Source organism: Lathyrus oleraceus, chromosome 2 (assembly GCF_024323335.1).
Source record: "Lathyrus oleraceus cultivar Zhongwan6 chromosome 2, CAAS_Psat_ZW6_1.0, whole genome shotgun sequence".
NCBI classification, from domain to species: domain Eukaryota; kingdom Viridiplantae; phylum Streptophyta; class Magnoliopsida; order Fabales; family Fabaceae; genus Lathyrus; species Lathyrus oleraceus.
In genome coordinates, this window is record NC_066580.1 from 428,971,293 (window position 1) to 428,991,281 (window position 19,989).

Sequence of the window (19,989 nt, forward strand, 5' to 3'; positions counted from 1 at the left end):
ACCTTACCATATTTCGTATTCTACTTAAGTACACCGTACCTTACGATGTTCCTTAATTATTCTATCTCTCATCAATCCGTCCTTTGTGTGTGACCCTACAGGTTTTCGCAACGTTGGCAATTATATTAAATCACGCATTTAACATAATAAACAGTGAGCGGTATCTAGCAACACATCACTGCTACCCAAGTCACGAAAATGTCATGTGATCTGACAAAACCTCCTGTGATAATAATTATGTGTATAATTACCCCTTTGCCCTTATGTCTATATTGAACACAAGGTATAGACCGTGTCACCCTTGTCCAGTTCAATATTGGGCCCATAGACATTTATCCTGTTACGCAGGATTGGCAAATTCCATCTAGGACACTCATGTCCCTCAGCATGCTTCGTGGAGTACTCATCAACTGTCTTTATGGTCATCCAGTTACGGATAACGTTGGATCAGTAATAAGGCACTCAACTCTACATCTAGGATCCATAGTGGTTTCAGGTCGAAGAGTGGTATACACTATTATCACCATGAGAATAACTTATGACACTTTGCATAACTTTCTATATAGTATTCTCATAGCGGGTCAATCCGGTATAAATATTACTCCTAATATTCATACCTATGTTTAAGACTTGATAACTCTTTATCCATGATCCATGAGATGTGATCATCAGTCTACAAACATAATAGTCTTAATGCTTTAATGTTATCCCACTTCACATTAAAGCTCGACTACGGATACTTTAAGAACAGTGCCCTTATGTTTAATGTGTTCTCATGATTAAGTCACACTTAATACATTAAGCAGACTATCTATTCTAGGGACTTTATTAATCAACCATAATAAAGAAAATGCCTTTTATTATTAATAAATAATTCGATACAAGTACCAAAAGTATTGGCCTCTAGGGCTTACACCAACAGGAGGATGATCAGAAACCAGTTGTTCAACCTCAACAGAGACTTAACCCAACTATGAAAGAAGTCATTCACAAGGAAGTTGTTAAACTTTTAGATGCGGGATTAATTTACCCAATATCTGATAGTTCGTGGGTGAGTCCAGTTCATGTGGTACCAAAGAAGGGAGGAACAACTGTGATAAAAAATGAGAAAAATGAGTTGATTCCCACTCGGACAGTAACAAGTTGGAGAGTCTGCATTGACTATAGGAGACTGAACACCGCAACCAGGAAGGACCACTTTCCCTTACCTTTTATTGATCAGATGTTGGAAAGATTGGCAGGTCATGATTTCTATTATTTTCTGGATGGGTATTCAGGGTACAACCAAATTTAGGTGGCACCTGAAGATCAAGAGAAAACGGCGTTCACATGTCCGTATGGAATCTTTGCTTATAGAAGAATGTCGTTTGGATTGTGTAATGCACCGCTAACATTTCAGAGGTGCATGACATCAATATTTACTGATATGCTTGAGAAACATATGGAGGTATTTATGGATTATTTTTCTATATTCGGATCTTCTTTTGAAAATTGTCTGTATAATCTGCCACTTGTGCTGGAAAGATGTCAACAAACCAATCTGATCCTGAATTGGGAGAAGTGCCATTTCATGGTGAAAGAAGGGATAATGCTAGGCCATAAAATCTCCCATAAATGAATTGAAGTTGACAAGGAAAAAGTGGAGGTGATAGCCAATCTCCCTCATCCAGTTAATGAGAAAGGTATACAGAGTTTCTTGGGACATGCGGGATTCTACCGTAGGTTCATCAAAGATTTCTCCAAGATCGCCAAACCATTAACTAGTCTGCTTGTGAAGGACACTCCGTTTCTGTTTGACAAAAAGTGCAACGAGGCCTTCGATACTCTGAAGCATAAATTGGTGTCTGCTCCTATAGTGATCTCGCCTGACTGGTCTCTACCCTTTGAGATCATGTGCGATGCGAGTGACATAGCAGTAGGGGCAGCCTTGGGGCAAAGAAGAGACAAACTCCTGCACGTGATCTATTATGCCAGCCATGTGTTGAATCCAACTCAGATGAATTATGCAACCACAAAGAAGGAGCTACTGGCTGTGGTGTATGCCTTTGACAAATTCAGGTCATACCTTTTAGGAACAAAGGTAATAATTTATACTGACCATGCTGCTTTGAAATATCTTTTTTCTAAACAGGACTCGAAGCCAAGGCTGCTCAGGTGGATTTTGCTGTTGCAAGAATTTGATCTAGAAATTCGAGACAAAAAGGGGTGTGAAAACACAGTTCCTGACCACCTATCTCGAATGTCCCCGATAGAAGAGACTGAAGAAGAACACCCAATCAAGGATGAGTTTATTGATGAACGAATCCTCGCTGTGGTGGGTGTTCCATGGTTTTCCGATTACGCAAACTATCTGGTAGGTGGCGTAATTCTTGAAGACTTTGATTATAACAAAAAGAAAAAGTTTCTTCATGATTGCAGGTTCTATTTGTGGGACGAACCATTCTTGTATAAGAAAGGGGTAGACGAACTGATTCGTCGATGTGTCCCGGGAGAAGAATAAAATGAAGTCTTAAAAGCTTGTCATGATTCAGATTATGGGGGACATTTTAGTGGAGATAGGACAGCCGCAAAAGTCCTCCAGTCAGGGTTGTACTGGCCTACTGTGTTTAAAGATGCTCAAGTCACAGTGAAGGAATGTGACAGATGCCAAAGGACAGGGAATATTTCTAGGAGAAATCAGATGCCCCAAAAGGGCATGCTTGAAGTGGAATTATTTGATGTTTGGGGGATTGACTTTATGGGACCGTTTCCACCATCATTCGGGAAGAATTATATTCTGGTAGCTGTGGACTACGTCTCGAAATGGGTGGAAGTTGTTGCCCTCCCTACTAATGATGCGAGAGTAGTGGTAAACTTTCTCAAGCAAAACATCTTCTCAAGGTTTGGTGTGCCAAGGGCACTTATCAGTGATGAAGGGACACATTTCTTAAATAAGCTCATGGAGAACTTATTGGAGAAGTATAATGTGAAGCACAAGATTACCACTCCGTATCATCCTCAAACGAGTGGACAAGTTAAAGTGTCCAATAGACAAATAAAACAGATTTTGGAAAAGACAGTGAGTGCTTCAAGAAAAGATTGGGCGATCAAATTAGATGACGCACTATGGGCGTACCGAACCGCTTTCAAAACCCCAATCGGTATGTCTCCTTATCAACTGATTTATGGTAAGGCTTGTCATCTCCCTCTGGAATTAGAGCATAGAGCCTTTTGGGCATCCAAGTTCTTGAATTGTGATCTTGCAAAAGCCGGTGAATCCCGAATTCTTCAACTTCACGAGTTGGAAGAATTTCGTAATCAGGCCTATAAGAATGCGAATATGTACAAGGAGCAAACACGGAAGTGGCATGATCAGAGAATCATTAAGAAAGACTTCTAGGAAGGACAACTGGTGTTGTTGTTCAATTCTAGGCTCAAGTTGTTTCCTGGAAAATTGAAATCAAGATGGTCCGGGCCATTTATTGTGCATAAGGTATCTCCCCACGGAGCGATAGAAATCAAGAATCAAACCAATGGGGATATATTCAAGGTGAATGGCCAGAGGCTAAAGCCCTATTACATAGGCCAAGAATCTGGATTGATTGACCATGTGCGCCTCACCTAATGAGGTGGACGACCGTTGAGCCATGCGACGTTAAACGAAGCGCTTCGTGGGAGGCAACCCATGCGTTTGATTTCTAACTTATTTCGTTTTTTATTTTTCTGTGTGTGTGCTAAAATTTTGTTGTAGGTGAGGAGGAGAACTAGAAGGGCAAAGTCACAAACACCTCAAAATGGAAGGAAACCACACAAGTGCAGTAAAACAACAATACAATGTTCAAATGTGGAGGGAGCCAAGGCAGCAACACGGGCGCCCGTGTTGATCAACACGGCCCATGTTGATTGCCCTGAACCTAAGAAGTGGGCGTGTGCAAAAGGAAAAAATAGATCATTAACACGGGCACCCGTGTAGATGCACACGACCCGTGTTGTTTGCCCTGAACCAAGGAAGTGGGCGTGTGCATGAAAAGGAAACAACAGATCATTAACACGGGCACCCGTGTAAATGCACACGGCCCGTGTTGTTTCATACGGATTGGATTTTTGAAATTTTGAATTTTTGTTGTTTTTCATGGTGGGACCCACTTGACTTATATCTCATCTCCACCACTTATCCTTCTTTATTCTGGTTGTTCAAGACTCTCACTCTCTCTTCCTCCATTGTTAACCTAGCCTCCACCACCCAAAGCTTCACTTTTCACCACTATCCACTCCATAAAACCTCATCTCCCTTTCACAAAAACTGTTCTACTCTCCGTCCTCTACGTAGTGATGGTGACTGTTTTCACTAATTCGTTTTTTGGGTTTTGAGATATTTTGTAGGTACCCATTATGCCCCTGAAGAGAGCAAGCAAAGGAAAGGTTGTGGCCACATCTTCCAGGCAAAAGCAACGTGCGAGACGCACCCCGAATGCACATGGTATCCTGTTTGAGGAACCAGATCACCATGAAAGGTATGTGATACTTGCTCAACGAAAACTCATTCCTACAAAATATATGTGTGATGTAACACTAGATGAGCTAGGATTAAAGGAAGAAGTGCATCGAATGTTTCACAACATAGGTATGCTAGAATTTATGCAATTTGAAGCACCGACTTTTGCACGCATCACACTTGAATTTTTGAGCACTATTGAGTTTAAGATGAGACGCAGGTGGACTGGTTCCAAAATGGAGTTTTATGGTCAGTTGACTTTTAGATTGTTTGGTGAGGACCATGAGTTATCTGTGGAGGAACTTGGGGGGATTATGAGACTTCCAGTATCTGGACCCGGAGCACCCCCAGACACTTTTTCAGCGGTTTATTTCTGAAGGGCCATTACTGGTAAAAATGGTTACAACCCAAGTTCTGGCAAGGCTTCTGGGATTCATAACCCTTGTTTCAGGTATGCACAGAAGGGGTTAGCTTACACCTTGTTTGGACGGGGTGATAGCACCGGGGTGACCGCAAAGAGAGAGCTGTTTTTCTTACATTGCATGGCCAAGAATGAGAGAGTCAATGCAACCGCTTTTGCTACTAATCATTTGAAACAAGTTGGCTATGCAAGTACAGGTGATTTTTCTGTGGGTGGCATGATCACTCAGATTACAGACCACTTTGGTTATGGTTAGCTCTTGATGGAAGAATCAGCAGTGGCAGGTAAGACAAAGATCAACATGAACACTCTTGTCAATTAACAAATGATTGCAATCATGCCGAATTATTACTCTCTGGTAATTCATAATGTGGAAGTACTTGCATTACCAACACCTGGTTCCATTAGTATTACAAATATGGCTAACTGGCTTTATGCAGCTTTTGCCCCATCTGTAGGGGACAATGTTCAGTATGACCAGGATTTTTCAAGTGATGAGATGGAGGAAGATGATAGACCAGAAGAGCAATTTGTGCCACCCCCACAAGATTCAAACCTGCATGGTGAAGGGTCCTCTTCTATGTCTCAGGACCAATGGGGTTGGATACAAACTGAGATGGGTATCCTCCGCACCGAGCAAACCAGACAAGGTGTGGAATTGTTCCGACAAGGAACAGTTATGGATGACATGCAAGCTATGATGCAACGTCTGATGTTGCATTTCCCGCATGATCATCCACCTCCTCCACAACAGTAGTCGCTGTGAGTCCCCTTGGTATCTGGATTTAAACATTGAGGTCAATGTTTAGTTCAGGTGTGTGTGTGTGTGTGGGGGGGGTTCCTTTCATGTTTTATTTCGTTTTCATTTTGTTCATGTTTTTAGCTTTTGTTTTTGCTTCTGTTGTCGTAGTATTTTGTTTTTGTTGTTTACCTGTGTGTGCAGAGTGATGATAAATTATTGGACGAATCCGGGATCGATTGTAGTGGATGAAAGACACCCCTCATACTTGTTCTGTTAAGGTACCCCGGAAGTTGATGCAACCATGAGAAAGTAAAAGTCGGACACAATTTGGTGACACTGGACCAAGAGAGGGGTATGGTAGAACCGAATCGGAAAAGAAACCACATGACACTAGGAGGCTTCAGAGCTTGTAAGTTTAACCAACATGGTGAGAATACAAAGGCCAAACACTAAATATCAGCATGAGAGTTCAGCCAGGTATGACTCTATCACTCTAATTTTGCGTATGTTCTTTTGACACTTCACAACATGACAACACACACTGAGGCAAGTTGTTTGTTTAGCCAGAGCCTTTCTAGCCAACCCTTTTTGTATGTTTACCCTTCGTGAACCCCGTTGAGCCTTAGCCTTTTTGTTTGTAATAAACCCCATATTAACCATTAATCATTCATTTCTTCCATTAATCAGCATGATTGTTGTGAGTTACAAAATGTGCAAAAAGCTAAGTTTGGGGTGGTAATCTTGAAAGAAAGGGCAAGTGCATAATAAGAGATCTAAAAGTAATGCAAAAAAAAGAGACGTGTGTATGTCCAAAAAGAAAAAAAAAGAGAAAAATGCACTTGCCGAGACTTAAGACTCGAACACATGTAAAATGCTCACAGAGAATTGAGTAAAAAGAGTCAAAAGTGAATAAAACCCCAGAGCTATGAGTTAAGCACGAAAAAAAAGAGAAAATCAAACAACATGAGTTCCGAGTTCAAAACCATTTGTTATCCATTTCTGTGTCTATCCTACCATACCCAAGCCCCGTTACAACCAAAAAGACCTCATAAAGTGTGTGGAATCTGTTATTATAGTGAAATTAGAATGTATTCAAATTTAAGAGTTTGGTATTGCATACTGTACTGTGAGTGTAAACACCCTAACCATGAGAGATGTTGTGAGTATGCGAAAAAGCTTGCAGGTAACGAGGCTTCTGATGTGGAAATGTGGTGAACAGTTTGAGTCGGGAAAACCGGAAACTTGATTGGAAAGGAAGAACACAAGTTGTGAAGGACAAGGTTGCATTGTGGAAAATGAATTCATGGGTGACCTTTGTTTGGACTCAATACATCACTTGAGGACAAGCAATTAGACAAGTTTGGGGTTGTGATCGGTCACCATTTCCATTGAATTCCCACCTTTTATCCAATATATTTTCATCACTTTGGTAAGACTTGTGGTTGTTTTTAGTTGTTTTAAAGTCATTTAACATGTTTTGTTAGTTTATTAGTGCATTGCATTTTGTTACATGTTTGTGTCAAAAAGTCTCTTTTTATGCTTCGATTTGGTAGTGTTAATGTCGCAGGTTGTTGCATAGTGTCATACCCCAAAATTTGTCCATTAATATTTTAAGACATTTTTCAGGGCACTCCGACTCATTTTTATGACACTGATCTTAAAGGAACAAAGGCCCAGCTCACGAATGGCCCAATCCAGAAAATGGCCCAAACTGGCCTGCTCGCTAGGCGAGCAAATCCTTCGCCTAGCGAACGTTCGCTACACGCTCGCCTAGCGAAGCTGGCAGATAACAGAAAATTCTGGGCTTCACTCTGAGCCCATTAGGTCACAAAAAAGAGCATTATAAATACCAACACTTCAGTAATGGAAAGAGGACGAAAAAAGGACGAAAGGAGAACCCTAGCAAGCAAACTCTAGCGCTCACAGACGGAAAACCCTGGAGGCTAACCCTGAGAATTCCGAGTAATCCTAAAGGAAACCCTGAAGGAAAGTCGGCGGCAGCAAGGTCACTTCCGCTCAATTCGATCCGATCGGCCAATTCAAGGTTACAATTCGATTACAAACAGGTTGGCATTGCTATTACTACCTTATGTTCTTAATTTGCATATGGTATCATGATTGAATTTATGAAACTATCTTAAGTTTTACATATGAATTTAAGTATGCATGAAAATCTGAATGTCTAACCACATAATCTCTGTAATGGATGCTATAAGGTGTGAAGCTTGCTGACATTATGCTGTTATCAAAACCAGAATCCGCAGCCGCTCGCTAGCACATCGCTAAGCGAGCATGCAACGAGTATTCGCTAAGCCTTCGCTAGGCGAGGCAGCGGCGACCGGGACAGTCGCTGATTTTTCTGTTCTGTCCTTTGCTAACCTGTCATGTTTTTATCATAGCCATGCAATGTTTATCTGACCCTACTGCTGTTCTGGTTTCTTTTGCGGTGCAATTCTTGATTGCATCCTGACTTGGTACTCTAACCCGTTTGCTGAATTTTGTAAAGGTTCACCTTTCCCAGGAAAAGATTGCTGTCTAGGTCTTCCACTTTATTTGTGGGATACCCTTGTGGAGTTTCACCCTAAATTACCTAATTAATTTTAATGTATTAATTTTAATGTATTAATTTTAATGTGGAGATTCATCCTAATTACCTAATCGATTGTAAAATACGGCCTCTAAATATGTGATCTTGGACCTCTCTTTTGCCTTACGATATTACGGTACCACGGTCATGTCCCGCGAATGTGGGGATACACTTAGCAATGGCCCTTCGATTAAATCATCATAAAATAAATCATAGTCCCTCGGATGTTGCTTTCGAATATATGATTTCGTCCCTCGATGACCCTTCGGTGTAGCCTACGGTTAAATGATGATCGTCCCCTCGAATGCTAAGGTATCCTTACAACTGTTGCCTTCAATGACCTATCGATGACCCTACGATGACCCTTAAACATCCAAAGGGTAAAATTACTTACTTCTCAATAGTAAGGACAGTTTTACCCTCATAAGGATAGGAAACGTTCATAACGACCTTAGGAAGGTATAACTCTCAATTGCTGGATCATAACCTAAAACATTTCCCACCCCTCACACTTTGCAAATCCTAGAAAATCACCACTTGGTATACATTCATACTAGAATCATTACCAAGTTACATTTTTCTAAACCGTTTTCAAAATCAAACGAGATAAATACTTTGTATACATTCATACGAGAATCATTACAAAGTTAAACTCTCTTTTCGAAACATTTTTTAAACAATTCACGAACACTTTTCAGACAAAATATAAGTGATCCAGCAATTAAGAGCCCATGGATAACCATGGATACAAAGGGTGCTAACACCTTCCCTTTGTATAATGTACCTCCCGAACCCAAAATCTATTGAGGTCTTTCCTGTTCTTTTCCACCTTTCCTTATTGGATAAAAGAAAAGTCGGTGGCGACTCTTGCTATCCGCGACATTGCGATAAAAAGCAAAACACCCCAAGTCAGTTCACCGTATGACAGAACTGGCGACTCTGCTGGGGATACTTTAAAAAGAGAGGTTACCTTAAAAACAAGATCACTTATTCCAAATTGTCTGATTTACTTTTAAGGGATTGCTTGGGTATTTTTGAGTGAAAGATCCTACACCCGGATCTCGTGTACCTTAGGTAAGTAGCAATAGATCATCGCGACTATCCAGCGTATACTGGAATGGTTAAAATGATGGCTACGGTTAATGTGACACTTTGGATGTCCTGATGTTCCTCATGTTTACTTGAGGAAAAATTTGGCATCTGCGTGGTGTCATTAAAGCATTAACCAGACCTTTAGAACCCTAATTGACTCATCCTTGCCATTAGAAAGTAGTGAGATAACTGACTTCGGTTCCGACTGGGGTTGGTTGAGACTCGATACTACACTCCTTGAGATTGGACTTTAGGGAAGCTTCGGTCAACCACTTGGTGTTGCACTGAAGTGGACTTAAAGGAAGGTCAATGATTGGAGATCCTTTTAGAACCCAGATACTATTCTAGGACAGGTTGAACCAACCAAACTTCAGTAGGGAGGGTACTTACCTATGGAACTCATGCAAGCCTTAAAACCTAGGAATGATTGTTGTGTGACTTGTTGTGCCTGTTATTCACATAACATCATAACATCATGACATCATAACATCATGACATCATAACATTGTACTAACCATTTCAAGGACTTAGGGATTTAACTTTGCTCTGTTTTGTAAGGCTATGGCTCCCAGGAAGACCATCCGGATCAATTTTGTAGCAATCTCTCCTCAACTGAAGAATTTAGTGTCAGAGCTCCCCGATCATGCCCAGTTCATCAAGAAACACGGTTCTCTCCTCAATTTGGTTACCACTGGTTTCAAAGAAGATATGATGAGAGTTTTATTCCAGTTCTTCGACCCTAAACATCATTGCTTCACATTCCCAGATTATCGGTTGGTACCTACACTGGAAGAATTCTCCAGACTGCTTGGGATACCTATCCTTGATCAAATACCTTTCAGTGGTTTAGAAAAGGTTCTGAAGTCTGAAGAAGTTGCCGCAGCTTTACACATGACGAAGTCCGACATTGAAGCTAATTGGGTAACAAGGAGTGGAGTTAAGGGTTTACTTGCCAAATTCCTGACAAATAAGGCCCGAGAATTCTTAAAAGTTATGAATGTCCGTGCTTTCGAAGACATCCTGGCATTGCTAATCTATGGCTTGGTGTTATTCCCTAATCCAGACCAATTCATAGACATGAATGCTATTAAGATATTTCTCACTCATAACCCTGTACCTACCTTGCTGGGAGACATTTTGCATTCCCTCCACACTCGTACCATGAAGAAGCAAGGGACTCTCATGTGCTGCATACCTTTGTTGTCTAGGTGGTTTATTTCGCACCTTCCTCAATCAGTCTTGAAGAACGAGCAGAATTTGAAATGGTCTCAAAGGATAATGTCGCTTTCCCACCCAGACATCTGTTGGTGTCCTCAGTTCAAGGAAAATGTTACCATCATTGACCGTTGTGGCGAGTTCCCTAATGTACCACTCCTAGGAATAAGAGGAGGTATTACTTATAATCCTGCTTTAGCTCTGCGAAAGTTTGGTTGTGCTCGAAGAGATGGTCCACATGAAATGATCATCGAAGGCATCATGTTCGACTATGACAACGATTCCCAAGGCCTCTGTCAAAGATTTGTACGAGCTTGGGGCATGGTGAAGAGAGGTACGTTAGGACAGAAAAATTCTATTCCTATGGAACCTTATCTCAGATGGGTACGCGCCAGAGCTCGTGAACTTGTCATGCCATATCTTGCAATCGGACCTCAGATTGTCGAACCTGAAGCTGAAGGAGGTGCTCCTCAGATCATTCCTTATCCAGATATGCCTACCAACGTTGAGGAACTAAAGAGATCCTGGATCCAGTTGAGAGAAGAAAGGGATACTTTCGAGACTCAGTTCATCGCAGAAAGGAAGAAAGTGTTAGAACTTACCAGTCAGCTTAATGAGGAACGAAGACTCAATGCGTATCTTCGCCCAAAAAGAAGTCGCCCCTGGGAGACTTGAGCTTTCATTGTATTTTTATTATTATTCCTTTTGTAATGAACATTGATCAAAGAAATTAGCAATAAACATTTCACTCTTGTTGGTGATTTACGCAAAGTTAAATTCCAAAAGTCCTTGAAAACATTTCATGCATTGCATAACATAACATAACACTGCATAACAGGTATTCTACAAGTTCAATGTTCTCACGGTCTTCATTGCAAACAGACAAATGGATCCCGAACAAACTGTCAAAGATCTCCAGACTCAGAATGCTCAATTCAAGGAGATGATGCTAAGCTTATCCAAGGGGCAGGAGGAACTGAAGGCTCTTTTGCTCGAAAAGAAGAAAGACAAGAAAGCTGTGAGTTTCATTAACCCGGGAAGAAGGCGTAAAGGACAGGCCGCAGGAGTCAAGTTTGGAATCCCGAATGGTCCAGAAGAGGGGGCGGAGAATGATTCAGAGGAAGAGAATGCTGATTTCTCCAACCCTGAGGATGACGATGAAGATTATGAAAATGAACAGTACTCTCCAAGAGATGATAAGTACAAGTTGCTGGAAGAACGTATGCTAGCTATGGAGGGTCAGAAGGCGCCCGGTCTGGATTTCGAAAGTTTGGGTCTGGTCTCCGATGTGACCATTCCTCGCAAATTCAAAATCCCCACTTTCACTAAGTACGATGGTGCGTCTTTCCCTCAGATGCATCTGAGAGCTTATGTGAGAAAGATTCAGCCGCATACCACTGACAGGAAGCTATGGATCCATTTCTTCCAAGAGAGCCTGTCTGGCACACAGTTGGAATGGTATTATCAGCTCGAGAGCTCTGACATCCGCACCTGGACTGATTTAGCAACAGCTTTCTATAAACAGTACCAGTATAACTCTGAACTAGCACCTACCCGGCTACAGTTGCAGAATATGACTATGGGATCTAAAGAAAGCTTTAAAGAATATGCTCAAAAGTGGAGAGATTTGGCTGGCAGAGTCAAACCCCCTATGACTGACAGAGAATTGGTAGACATGTTCATGGGCACACTGACCGGCCCATTCTACAGCCATCTACTGGGAAGTTCTTCATCAGGTTTCACTGAACTTATATTAACAGGTGAACGTGTTGAAAGCGGCATCCGAAGTGGAAAGATATAGGCGGTTACCTCTGCAAGCACCAAAAGGTCCTATCAGGGGAGGAACGAATCAAATGCTGTGTACGGTCAAAAGGGTCGTAACAAGAAAAACCGTGACCACGACATTGGAGCAGTTACGATTGCAGCACCACCATCTCAAAACTTCCAGCCCAAACAAGACAGGCCAAGAAGGCAGTTCACCAGGATCAATATGACCTTGGCACAGGCACTGCAGGGAATGCTAAAGGCAAATTTGATCACCCTTAGAGATCCTCCTACAAATCCCAACACTACCTCTTCTCGTTATAATCCCAATGCCAGGTGTGCATATCACTCCGATAGCCCCGGGCATGATACAAACGATTGCTGGTCATTGAAGAATAAGATTCAGGATATGATCGAAGCTGGAGAAATTGAGTTTGAGCCTCCGGAGACTCCTAATGTCATCACTGCTCCTATGCCTAACCATGACAAGACTGTTAATGCTATGGATGACGATTCTCACATTTCCAATGTGGCGGACTTAACATCTCCTCTCCCGATCATAAAGAGGAATTTATTGCAAGCTGGTTTATTTCCAGGTTGTGCTGAAGATTGCAATCTCTGCATACTCCGGCCCGAGGACTGTTTGAAATTGAAGAATGGTATTCAACGGCTGATGGACGATCGTACAGTTCTCTTCGAAAGGATTCCTAAGGCGGAAAACCTTATTGAAGAAATATCTGTGATTGCTAGGTCCAAAGTTCCAGTGAAGATTACCGCTACCAGGGCGCCTGTGAAGATTACTACTGAGCCCAGGATTGCTCCCCTAATCATCACTGCACCTGGCCCGATCCCGTATTCCTCAAGCAAAGCTATTCCGTGGAATTATGGCGGTGATGTTTACGTCCATGGCGTGAAGCAAGTGGATAATGCTGCTAATACTAGTGGCATTGTTGGGACTAGTAAAATTACTCGAAGCGGAAGGATCTTCTCTCCAGAAATCTCACCTCCTGTCCTTGAAACTCGAGGAAAGGAACCAGTCAATCCTTCTCAGTCAGAGACACCGGTCGAAGTTACTCCCGAAGATGTTGCCAAACAAGAAATGGAAGAAGTGCTGAAAATCATTCGCAAGAGTGATTTTGATGTTGTAGAATAGTTGGGGCATACCCCGTCTAAGATCTCGATGTTATCCTTGCTGTTATCTTCTGAACCTCATGCCAATGCATTGATAAAATTCTTGAAGACCGCTCATGTACCTCAGGAGACATCTGTCGATCAGTTCGAACATTATGTTGCTCACTTGGCTGTTGACAATGGCCTAGGCTTTTCCGACGCTGATTTGACACCAGCAGGAAAGAATCACAATAAAGCCCTGCATATCTCCATTGAGTGTAGGGGAATCACTTTGTCTCATGTGTTGATCGATAATGGCTCTTCCTTGAATGTGCTGCCGACAGCTGTGCTGGATAAGCTGGATTGTAAAAGCATTGAACTGAAACCTAGTGACATTGTGGTACGTGCTTACGATGGTGCGAAGAGTGTTGTCCATGGCGAAGTAGTCCTTCCTATCAAGATAGGACCTCAAGTCTTCAACACTACCTTCCATGTAATGAACATTCGTCCTGCCTATTCCTGCTTACTGGGACGCCCTTGGATTCATGGGGCAGGCGCTGTAGCCTCGTCTCTCCATCAAAAGTTGAGGTATCCCACAAAGGGAAAAATTGTCACCGTGTGTGGAGAAGAAGAGTACATTGTCAGTAGTGTGCATACCTTCAGATACGTCGAGATGGATGGTGAATTCATTGAGACTCCTTGTCAGTCATTTGAAGTAGTTCCTCCGACCAATCCTGTCCTTAAGCCAACTTCCTGTGTACCCAAGGTTATTCGTGCTCCTCCTGCTATGATTTCTCTAAAGGACGCTCAAGCCGTGGTTGAAGATGGTGGTCGTACTGGCTGGGGTCAATTGATCGACGTACCGTACAAGTCTGACAAATTTGGCCTGGGGTTCAGCTCTGACAAAAGTCAAATTAATGCTGTAGAAGATGCTGACAGCGATTGCGACCTGGATAGCTGGATTTTCCCAACAATTGGTGACGGACTCAATAATTGGAAGGCTGAAGACACTATCCCGATTTCCTTTAGTCAGGAGTAATTGTTATTGTCTATTTTAGTGTTGCAAATTTTTGTTTTTTTTTACAATTGAACTTCTCCAAGCGTTGTGTCTATGCCCGGGGCACAATAGCTAATTTGTTAAGGGTTTTGTCATTTTCATAAGCATATTCATATTCAATAAATCAATGGACTTTTTGCATTCAAATATTGCGCTCTTTGTCTTTTCTGTCATCTTCCAAACAAGCTATGTTTTCTTACACACACTCACGTAACGAATTGCAGATCCATACCCACTCTGGATCATGTTGATAATAGTTCTACTACTGTTCATTATGACTTTGAAAATTCGATCTACCAAGCCGAGGATGGAAGTGAGGAAGATTGTGAAGTACCTGGAGAACTTGCCAGACTGTTACTGCAGGAAGAAAGGACTATACAACCACACGAGGAGTCAGTTGAGACTGTAAATCTGGGTACTGAAGTAAACAAGAAAGAAGTCAAAATAGGAGCAGGCTTGGAAAACAGTGTCAAGAGAAGGTTGATTCAGATGTTGCATGACTATGTAGAGATTTTTGCTTGGTCTTATGAAGACATGCCAGGACTGGATACTGATATAGTAGTACATCGGCTGCCAACGAGGGAAGATTGTCGTCCTGTTAAGTAAAAGGTTCGTCGCATGTGTCCTGAAATGTCTGAGAAAATCAAAGCCGAGGTTATGAAACAATTTGATGCAGGTTTTCTGGCTGTTACTTCTTATCCTCAATGGGTTGCTAATGTGGTACCAGTGCCGAAGAAGGATGGCAAGGTGCGAATGTGTGTAGACTACCGAGACCTGAATAAAGCGAGTCCCAAGGATGACTTTCCACTCCCGCACATTGATGTTCTGGTAGATAACACCGCTCAACACAAGGTGTTCTCATTCATGGATGGATTCTCAGGTTACAACCAGATTAAGATGGCGCCTGAGGACATGGAGAAAACTACGTTTGTGACGCAATGGGGCACGTTCTGTTATAAAGTAATGCCATTTGGTTTAAAGAATGCAGGGGCAACGTACCAGCGTGCTATGGTGGTTTTGTTCCATGATATGTGTCGTACCCCAATTTTGTCCGGGCATATCTAAATTTTCACAGAATCGATTTCTGTTTTTGCATCATATACATACCATTACATACATTGCATCATGAATAAACACCTGAAATGTCAGTCAGAATGAATTTATTTGAGAATACAGACAAATCGGTTGAAATGTCAAAATTTGAGGAAACAGTGTATTTTTCAAATAATGTGTTTTGTGTTGATAATTTTAGTGTGACCGGTTTAATTTTCCGAATAAAATTTGCACTCAATTTCTATTTTCTAATTGGTCAATAATCTTTGGTTTAATTATTTAATAAAAAAATTAAAATTTGTTTGAATTAAGTATTAATTAGAATTTGTTTTATAATTCCATTTCTTTTAAAAAAATAATGATTTTAAATAATGAGTGTGAAAAATATATTTATTTTTTACATTGGATCCCTCTATTATTCCTCTCTCTTTCAAACGGTTACAAGGAAAATCTGAAAAAAAGATCTCAATCTTCACACATTTCTCTCTCTCCCACGCGTCATATTCTCTCTTATTCTCTATCCCCACTCAGTAACCACTCCCCAACGTCTCTCTCCACTACTAATAATCTCACAGAACCTCACTCACAAATATCTCACACTCCCTCACAAATCTCTCTTCCCATTATCTCTCTGAAAAAGAAAACAAAATTAAAAAAAGATTTTTCTTCTTATCCTCTCACACTCCCTCACAAAAAACTCTCTCTCTCTCAGCACAAAAAGCCCACACGATCCACTCTCTCATTTCCTCTCCATTCACCTCAGAAACCTCACACAAAAACCCTTGCCGTTTCAATCGCAACCGAAACCCTCTTCGTCTTCATCGTCAACTCCGCCTCTCTCAATCTCCATCTTCGAAAACCCTTACTCCGTCACCTCTTCAAAACCTTCAGCCGCCACGGAATCCACCATCAAAATCCCTTTCGCCACCCACCAACAACTTCGTCCTCCCAAAACTCCTTCAATCACCAACTAACCCACTACCGCCGCCATCCATCATCGCTTCCACCGCTCACCATCATATCCATCATAACACAACCTTCCGCCGGCAACCGCTTATCAACCTCAACCTTCATCATCCAACACCTTTAAACCCAAATCGCAACACCTAACACCTTCAAAACCGCGACGCTTACACCGATTCCACTTCCGCTACCAAGCCCAGAACTCACCTTCAACCTTCACCTGTGACGGCCATCTCACGGCTTCTTCGTCAACCACCGCCACTGTCTCCGTTCTAATCAATGGACTCGCAACTAACCTTTCACAAATTATCAGTGTTGGCTGTGGTTTAATATTTAATCTGTTTGCAAGTTTAATTTCTATTTTTTGCAGAACAATTGCTCCGCCAGTTTCAGTACCAAAAGGATTAAAAGGCGGAAAGCGAAGCGGAAGTATGCGAGTCAACACCAAAGTAATGGATAGACTTGGGAAATCCTCGATTGTTTCGATGTTCAAAAGCCAGCAAGCAACGACCTCCTGTTGATGGTCCATTTCCGCGGCATCAATTCTACAATGTTTACGGTAATTGTTGGAATGTTTAATTTTATGCAAAATTAGACTTGGGCCATCATTGCTATTTCATTTTGTGGCCATGGGTTTGTTGTTGTATAAGGAAATGTTTCCTGTCTTAAGGTTCTGAGTCTATTTCTTCGTTACATTAATGTTACAAATGAGTTTGGTTTATGGACTGAGGACATGTAGATAATGAATGATTTTGATTTTGTTTTGATTTTAGCATGTGTTTCTCTGTTATGAGTGTTATATCAAAATGTGATTATAGATTATAACCTTAAGCTGGTGTAGCCATTATAAGCGTGTTGTATTGGATTGTTAGATATACATGGCTTGGTAGGAGGCCTTTTGTTGAGTTAAAGTTCATTTGCTGTTTAGATTATGGTGTTGTAGATGGAGATGAAATTGGTTATATCTACTGGCATTTTTTTTTTCTAGTTGGAACGTTGAGTTTCTTTAGATATAATTTCTTTTGTTCTATTTTTATAAAAAGTCATGGTAGATGGACAATGTTCCTTTGGATTTCACTAAGGATAAGTAATTAAATTAAAAACTGTGGATTCGATAATCTCATGTCGATTTACCGCCCAACTTCCGATACATTGATGGACCAATTTCACCGAGTTTCGAATTTGCGAATAATATCAATCATTGTTATTACGCTCAAACCGGTTCCGAGCACATATTCACCGCCACATACCGATTAAATCAATGTTAATATCCATTTTCTTTCTCTTTTGATTTAATTAATTGATTAAAATATTTAATTAGTTTAATTTCTATTAATTAATTGTAATTAACTTAATTATTTGATTTAATTAAATAATTTTGATAATTAATTTTAATTAATTTAATTAATCAATTTAAACAAATTTAATAAATTAATTTTGATTAAAAAGAACTTTGATTAACTTCTTTCAATCACAAACTTCACATTATTTCAAACTAAATTACTTCACAAATCATCTTTTCATAAATCATTTTCAATTTCAATTTTATTTCAATTCATCATCCAACACAAACCAATTTCAAAAAGCACATCATACAATTCTCGATCCAAATATCGAGCCCATTTTAAAAACACCCTTGTAAGTCGATTGCTCTAAGCATCGCCATCAACCTCACATAGCTTACTCTTGGGCTTTCTTACAATGAAACCTACTTGGTTATTGATTAATCGAGTAGATGAAATAATACACAAAATAAAATTCATTTCATTCATAAACATGAACTCAAACCATTTTTTTAAACCATTCAACTTCTAAAAGGATTTTCTCTCTTAACATAAATTGGGATGAAAAAGAGATAGGAGGCGTACGCCTTACTATTTCTCAATTACTCGAATAATTGGCGTACGCCATATTGCGCGAGTTCTTGTCACCCGATTAAGTCTTAAATCACACAATATTCAAATCACTTTTCAAAATCAAAATATAACACAAATTCAAATCAATTTTCAAACCATTTAACTTTTAAAGGATTTTCTCTTAACATAAGTTTGGGATGAAAAGGAGATAGTAAGCGTACGCTTCACTATTTCTCAATTACTCGAATAATTGGAGTACGCCATATTGCGCGAGTTCTTGTCACCCGATTAAATCTTAAACCACACAATTTCAAATCACTTTTCAAAATCAAATATAATTCAAATCATTCAAACCATAACACTTCAAATCATAATATTTCAAATCATTTCTACAAATTCCAAATCCTTTTAAATCTTTGAATGAAAAGGAGAATAGTGAGCATCCGCTTCATTATCTCTCGATTATACGAATAATTGGCGTACGCCACATTGCTCGAATCTTCGTCATTCAATTAAAACCCTAATAATCATATAAATTCAAATCACTCTTCCAAATTAATATAATTTCTAAAACATCCTTTTAATTCCATATTTCAGATGAAAAGAGGATAGGAGGCGTACGCCTCACTATCTTTCGATTATTCGAATAATTGGCGAACGCCATATTGCTCGAATCTTCGTCATCAAGTCAAAACACAATCGAATAAATCCAAACCTACCAATCCAACATACAAATATATCTTTTACGATTTAAACTTCAGATGATAAAAGATGAGAGGCGTACGCCTCGCCATCTCTCGATTATTTGAATAATTGGCGAACGCCATATTGCACAAATTATCGACTTCCGACTAAAACACGTTAAATAAACTTGGATAAAGGAATAAGGGGCGTACGCCTCATTATTCTTTGAATAAGCAAGTAGGGGGCGTACGCCTCACTACCGTGCATATTCAACATCCACAAATAAACTTTCAAAAATAATTCGAACGAAAAAAGGAGTAGAAGGCGGACGCCTTATTACTCCTCGAAAGAATTGGACGATTGGTGAACACCACATTGCTCAGTCTTTCGTCGTTCTTCCAAAAACACCTCAAACAAATCAAACTAATTTCTCGCCCCCGCGCGATCGAAACCAATTAAAACCCAAACAAATCAACCCTAACTTCTCGCCCCCGAGCGATCGAAACCAATCAAAAAACCCAAACACATCAAATCAACTCGTCACCCCCGCGTGACCAAAACCTTTTCAAAAGAACACTGTTAATCCTTTCTAATGCGCACAACAAACCAGTGCTAGAGCCTCCACCGAGAGTAGACTAGCCAACGTTTAGCCGTTAGAACGCCGACTTACACAGTCGTTCATCAAAACAAAACACACCAATTATTCGTAGTAGCCCGAACTACGAATGCTCTGATTTCCTTATTGCACCATAAGGATACGTAGGCAGGAGATTGTTGTATCTTCGCGAGCACACTAATAAAAAACCTCCCATTTCCCCCTCATGAGGTCTTCATCCATATCTATCATCAATTCTAATTACTCGAAGCAAGCAGATAAACAGTCAATTAACAGTCAAATAGCAAAATCAGACTAAGAGGTTCCCGTTGAGTACAACGGACGTAAGGGGTGCTAATACCTTCCCCTTGCGTAA